This window comes from Lithobates pipiens, unplaced genomic scaffold (genome assembly GCF_037356315.1).
Source record: "Lithobates pipiens isolate NorthernLeopardFrog02 unplaced genomic scaffold, aLitPip1_a1.2 Scaffold_23, whole genome shotgun sequence".
Classification (NCBI taxonomy): domain Eukaryota; kingdom Metazoa; phylum Chordata; class Amphibia; order Anura; family Ranidae; genus Lithobates; species Lithobates pipiens.
In genome coordinates, this window is record NW_027507785.1 from 15558897 (window position 1) to 15566254 (window position 7358).

Consider the following 7358-nt stretch of genomic DNA (forward strand, 5'->3'; position numbering starts at 1 on the left):
ATCACCAATGTAAGGAGCATTCTTCCCAATATTTCTTTATTAAAAGTCTGGCAATCAATAAGCATAAAATCACTAAATATAATATACACAAATATATATATTTACATAAAAATGAAAATAAATATAGCAAATATGCTCTCAAAAGAACATGACTTTACAGCAAAAACAAAACTCTCATCATGAACATGTCATTATTGGGGATAATCTCACTACAACTCACACCACTACACCAGACATCAAACCTAAGTGCCTAAGCGTGTGTATACAAACAATGGGACCCAAACCCCATTGTCCTACACATACTCACTTCAAGGGATCCCATGTTTGAATATGCAATGAGGGGCCGTGGCCAGTCCGTCATGCATACTTAATTTTCTTGAAAATGTAATCTACTTACAAGGTTAAGTTTCCTGCTCAAAATAGTCTGGGACAAGGATTTGCATTAAAGGGGGCTGACTTATGCAAAGTATAGGGATTGGAGATGTAGCCAGTCCTTAACCAGGAATAGGGAAGTTCACCAATTAGAGCCACGCCATACACAGACTAGATGGGAGGGAAAAACACTCTATGGTAGAGCAGTCATGTGAATGGAACCTCTATGGGAATAGTAAATATGGGAAATCTCCCTTGTACGTGTATCTAAATATGTTGGTCTTATGTATTTTCTGTCTGTCCTACTGTTTGTAGATTAATATTTTAAGGAATATACTCTGTATTCCTTCATGTAATTCATGATTTTTTTATTTTCCTGTATAATTAGCTTGATGTGTATTAGTCTAGGGCTACTTTACTATATACCAATACATTTTTGTTATTGTGTTAAAGCTTTCACTCATGGTCAAAGAACTCTCATTTAACCCAAATCATATCTGAGAGATATTAAATCTCATATATGGTATACGGTAACACACCTCTATGTTAAAGGGACACTGGAGCAAAAAGTGGTCCATAGACTACACTTTACCAACACACTCCGCTCTAGGGCAATCCCGATCATCTACAGGATGATGCTTCAGGTTCCTTCTAACATAGAGACTTCCATGGAAAGCAAGCCAGGCTTGATCCCTAAACTTCAAAGGGATTCTCTCCAAATTGATTAAACGCAACCCCTCCCTCATTACAGAACCTGACCAATCCCTTAAGGCCAGTGACACACTGAAAGCAGAAGTTAAAATCCTGTTCTCCAGAAGCTTCCTGGGGAGGGACTTGATATCCTCCACTGTCACCTGAAACTGCCGAAGTATTTTCAGACACGGGGCAACATAAGTCGGGAGCTTGCCATTTTCGACTCTCAGACTTTTCACTGGCCAACTGCCATCTTCCCAGCATCGCAGAAAAGGCCTGAACCAAGATTGGAAAAATACCCACCCATCCCGCCGGGGTATCTGCTGGCATGTTACCAAAATTGTACTTTAAAAAAAATAGAGAAAAGAAAACTATCGGGTTGACCATTTCTATGCCACCGTCCCGCCTGGACAGATAAGTTACATTGCATTTTATCAGGTTCAGCCTATTTCCCTGTAACAATTGGAAAAAAACAGCTGTACACCCTTGCATAGGGAGATGCCTCCATGTACTTCTCTATCACAGAGACCACCTCCTGCACCTCCTCTGTCCCAGAGACAATAACAGACACATTATCGGCATAGGCCACGACCATCAAAGCCGGCACAACAGCAATGCCCAAAGGCACCCCGCACAAAGATCTACCCTCTAGCCTTCTTATGAAGGGATCAATTGTGAATACATATAGCAGGGGGCTCAGAGGACAATTCTGGCGTACACCAGAGCCAACCTCAAAAGGCGGTCCAACCCAACCATTAACCAGTGGGAAGCTCACAGCCATCTGTCTATATAATGTTTCCAGCCAGTCTATAAACTTCCCCTGCAGGGTGTATCTACCAAGTAGCAAATACAGGTACACATAGTTACATATTTACATAGTTAGTCAGGTTGAAAAAAGACACAAGTCCATCCAGTTCAACCACCAAAAAAAATAAATAAAGAAAAATAACACATGATTGACTATCAAAAGCCTTCGCCTGACCCAATGCCAGCATGCACTTTCTCCATCCAGCAGCCCTGCATCATTCCAAAGCCTCCCGGACATCTAAAATCACAGAAAAGGTACTTCTACCTTGGAAAGAGCAGTGCTGATGATTGGACAACAAATCGCCTGCTACTGAGGAAAAAAAGCACCAAAAAATTATCTTCTGCCTCTCATTTTGTGTCCTCCCAACCCTGCCCACATGCCAGCCACCTGTTCTGTCTTCTCAGTCTCTCTCTTGTTCTCTCTCTCTCTCTCTCTCTCTCTCTCTCTCTCTAGACTGGGGGAGGAAGTGGACATGGGATGGAGGAGATGGGACTGGAGGAGGAGGAGGACATGGGATAGAAGAGATGGGACTGGAGGAGGGAGAGGAAATGGGACTGGAGGAGGAGGAGGACATGGGGTAGAAGAGATGGGACTGGAGGAGGAAGAGGACATGGGATGGAGGAGGAGAACATGGGATTGGGGAGATGAGAATGGAAGAGGAGGACATAGGCTGGGGAATATTGGACTGGAGGAGGATAAGGACATGGAATGGAGGACATGGGATGGAGGAGGAGGAAATGGGATGGGGAAGATGAGACTGGAAGAGGAGGACATGGGATGGAGGAGATGGGACTGGAGGACATGGGATGCAAGAGATGGGACTGGAGGACATGGGATAGAAGAGATGGGACTGGAGGAGGAACATGACATGGGATGGAGGAGGACATGGGATGGGGGAGATGAGACTTGAAGAGGAGGACATGTGATGGAGGAGATAGGACTGGAGGAGGAGGAGGACATGGAATGGAAAATTTGGGACTGGAGGAGGAAGAGGACATTGGATGGAGGAAGAGGAGGACATGGGATGGGGAGATGAGACTAGAAGAGGAGGACATTGGATGGGGGAAATGGGACTTGAGGAGGAGGACATGAGATGGAAAAGAATAAGGACATGGGATGGAGATGTGGGACTGGAGGAAGAGGAGGACGTGGGATGGAAGAGATGGTATTGAAGGAAGGAGACGGGACTGGAGGAGGAGTAGATGGGACTGGAGGAAGAGGACATGGGATGGAGGATATATCAGGTTTTAAGAGTGTCAACATAAAAGTGGGTGCAATTAAGGACTTAATGTGATGGCCAATGGGTGGGTTCAGTGGGATGGCCCTCAGGAATTTTGGTGGTCAGGCCTGGGGGGGGGGGGGGGGGCAAGGCCTAAAGCTGTGTAAAGGGCCCCAAAATATTGGATGGCTGCCTTGGTTCTCTGTGCCACCTGCCCCTAGCTTGCACTTGCACTATGGAGAGTCAGAGTTTATGACATGCTGGCAAACAGGTATATGTAAAACATATCACAAACCCTACTTCTATGAATCCCAAACGTGCACTAGAGATGGGCAGGGATGAGGAGAGGAAAGCCTGCACCTATAGAAGACTCAGGGAACTTTAGACTGGATACTTCTGCACTACCACTTCACTGTCCATTGTTATTTCAGCTGAATGTTCCTGTATATTACCGTACAAGTCCCAAATCCAGTTACTATGTGATGCACAGGCCTCAGACTGTAAACTTGGGTTCTTTAATCAAGGTTCTATGGAACTCCAGGGTTTTATCACAGAATGCTAGGGGGTTCCTTTAGCAATGACATATTTTTGCTCTCAGATAAGTTTCCACTGACAGACGTTAATCCTTTTAGCTATCCGTAAGAGGGGAATTCTTCCCAATGACTACAAGTGTAGGGAGCATTCTTCCCACAGACCATCACACTAATGTATCATAAGTTGTAGATATAGTAATTTTTAGTGGGGGTTCCCTGAGACCGAATGGTTATTTAAAGGGCTCCTTTGTCTTGAAAAGGTTGAGAAATTCCCTTTAGTTTCAAAAATTACTCTCTGCTACCTGTATTTGATCAGCAGTTCAGTTGGTTTGTAACACCAATGTGCCACTAATGGCTGGTGTATTTTTCTATTTCTGGAAGAGTAATTATTATTATTGAAGATAATGCTTTCATTTTTTTAGATTCATCCTTGCCTATACCTGGGTGATGCCTTTGTGCTCTTGTTGGGTGTCCAAAGTAAACATGCCCTTAATTTATCTACTGTGCTCCAACTTGGAGACTTTCAAAACTTTAGTTAGGACCGCAGTATGCCAAGGAGCCTTGGCATAGGCACTGAGGCTTTCAAATATATTTGCAAATGTGTGCAACTAAACCCTTTGTTTTTACCATGAATTGTTAGACAGGGTCAATTAGGTTTTCTTGCAGGCTAGCTGGTAAGTGTGCTGGGAAATGTTCTGCTAGTGACTTCCCCACTCGTTAACACATCAAGTAGGCTCATATCCAAAACGAGGTGGAGAGTTGGGCAGTGATACCATACTCTCTACTTCGTCCAGTCTGAGAATACTTTGCATTCATGTAGAAAATGCAAGGCATACTCTGAATGGCTTGTGGGTCGAGTGGCTGACCTTCTGTGTTTACAATGCAGCAAGTCAACTGTTCAGTGTGGGACCCGGATCACTGGATTAGCAGTGTCTACTTTAGTGATTTCCAGCTTCCAAAGGCATCAGCCAGTTATGGTATCTGCATAGTTACATTGGTCCATGCTGAACCAATGTACTGTAACTATGTAAAGAATATCCGTACCTGACATTCTTCTTTAACATACCGACCAAGCAAAAGTATAGTTAATCTATTCTTTGTGTTATCTTTTTATAGCCCTGATGAAGTGGAACCCTATGAACACTGAGAACACACTGGCTTCTTGTTGAACATAACCTTTAGGCCCCTTTCACACATGCGGATGATATGTCCGTATTTCATCCATCCGTTTGCGGATGAAATACGGGCATACATTCATCCCTATGGGATAGCGGGTGTCTGCGGATGAACATCCGCAGAGACCCGATTTCGTCCGCCTCTGCTACTGTCCGATTCTGCAGACGGAGGAAAATCCTATTTTTCTATCCGTCTGCAGAGAGGATCGGATGAACACGGACAGACGGTCCGTGCGCATCCGATCCCCATAGAGGAGAGCAGAGAGCTGACAGGGCGGTCCCTGCACAGGGTGCGGAGACCGCCCTGTCCGCCGCCGGCTCAGCGGGGACAACGGAGCGATCCCCGCTGAGCGAGCGGATCATCACGGGGCGGATCATTACTGATCCGTCCCGTGTGAAAGGGGCCTTAACAATACTATTTCCTCTCCAAACAAGCAATACAAACTTGACAGAGAGTCCATCCCTTTCCCAATCCACCTAAAGCTAAAAAATAAAAGGTTTGTCTTTACATACACTTTTTGGGACGCGTGTACTTGGAGAAAATTTGGGCAGGTTGAACTGACCTCCTTGCCTGACCATTATACTGATCTGGAATAAGAACGTGGCCAGCATATATACAACTTCTGGGTCAGAAAGCTAGCATTTTTCAAAAGGAGTTCAGCATTGACTGTCCACTCTCTTTCTTTTAAATTAGAGTATAAAGTTGGCCAGGGACAGATACCAATATGATGGTTTCCATGTACTATATCAATTATTGAAATGAAAACTGGCTGTCTAGGTTGCCTATGTGAAAACCACCTAACATAACCTTCATCTGCCTATTATAGGTTAGTTGATTTCCTACCAGGCAGTATAACACACTGTACAATTGCCATGAGTACCATACCTTAAATGCCAGGATCTCAGGAGATGAAATTAAGAGCTATACTCATTCTCAATCTCTGCTTTTATATGCTTGCTATGTTTACTGCTTTGTATAAATGCTAATGGAATCCTTGGAGAAGTACTCCCAGGGGATACAGACTGTGAAGAGGAAAATAAATGACTTATTCCCACTTCTAGGAAAACTCTCTTCACACTTCTACTGTAGTTTCCTGATACAATACATTCAGAAATACCATTCAAAACAGAAATAAAAATCTCTTCTCTAGTAGTCATGTGCCAACCAATGGCATCATGGCCTTCTGTGTCTTATGTCTGCTTTACCCTTAAGGCTAATGCCACGTACACACGACCAGACATTCCGGCAGAATAGGTTTGACGGAATTATTCCGTCGGCTATTCCGATCTTGTGTGGGATAATCATTTTTCTTTAAAAAATTCCAACGGGTCTAGAAATAGAACATGTTTCAAATCTGTCCGACCGACTCAATTCCTAATACGGACCAAATACGATGCAAGGGAATCTATTAGCTACTGGCTATTGAACTTCCTTTTTTAGTCCCGTCGTACGTCATCACGTTCAAAACTAAAGGACTTTCGAACTGACTTAGTCCGTTCGTGTGTGGCCAAGTCCGTTCGCTCGGAAGTCCGCCGGAAGTCCGTCGAAAAGTCAGTTGGGAAGACCGTCGGACCTAGTCTGCTGGAAAGCGCGATCGTGTGTCCGCGGCACAAGACTCACTTTTTTTAGCTACAGTTATTTACCTGGTCTTCCTATAGAAACATACCTGGATCTTGTGCGTCTGTTTAACAAATGGACAAAAATGTAAGGCAGCTTTCTGTATGTAGTTACATAGTAGGTGATGTTGAAAAAAGACACAAGTCCATCAAGTCCAACCTATGTGTGTGATTATATGTCAGTATTACATTGTATATGCCTGTATGTTGTGGTCGTTCATGCGCCGTAGACAGTGGCGGCTGTCTTCAGGTAAATATCTCCTAAACCATATAGGTTTAGGAGCTATTTCTTGGACCTACAGGTAAACCTTAATCTAGGCTTACCTGTAGGTCAAAATGGTTTGTAAGGGTTTACTTTAATAAAGCATCCAGGCAAGACATGTTGCCACAAAAAATAGTTATTTTCAGTCCCACAAAGAGGAAGATGCCACCCAATAAGAATAGTTATAAGAACACTCATGAAGGATGTGACCCAACATGTGGCAGTGATCCTCAGAAACTTGTCATTGGTCATCAAGGTGGCATACTGCAGAGGTTGATATATTGCCAAATAACGGTGTTTAACCACAATGGTAAAAGTGCTAATCTCAAAATTGCAAAAAGGGTATCACAAAGAGTTTGGATCAGACACTTGCTATGAGAAATCATCTTTGAGGAGGTGATCGAGTCAACAATCTGTTTTGGAAAACAGGAGGAGCTTCCAAAAATCCTGTGGAAGACCAGGCTGGCTATGAGATTGTATATGGGTTCATGGTGTCTCCTCTCCTTCAGCACCACCAGCACAATAATGCTATTTATCATCAGAGTAAATAGATAGACCACTGTAGAAAATGAGAAATAGAGATATTTTTACATCTCATATCTACCAGCCCCAAGAGCACAAAAGTTGCGTGGACGTTGGAGATGATCTTACTATCTGCTAAAATTAAAAAAAATCATCT

The 7358-nt window shown here is 43.6% G+C and overlaps 1 long non-coding RNA gene across 1 annotated transcript in view; it reads left to right on the top strand.

Moving 5' to 3' along the window:
* Positions 1 to 4806, top strand: part of LOC143927217 (uncharacterized) — a 28037-nt gene extending 23231 nt beyond the window's left edge. Inside the window, exon 4 of the long non-coding RNA XR_013262254.1 lies at positions 4742 to 4806. This is a non-coding gene — a long non-coding RNA (uncharacterized LOC143927217). The remainder of the gene's footprint in view (positions 1 to 4741) is intronic.
* The last annotated feature ends 2552 nt before the right edge of the window (positions 4807 to 7358 follow it).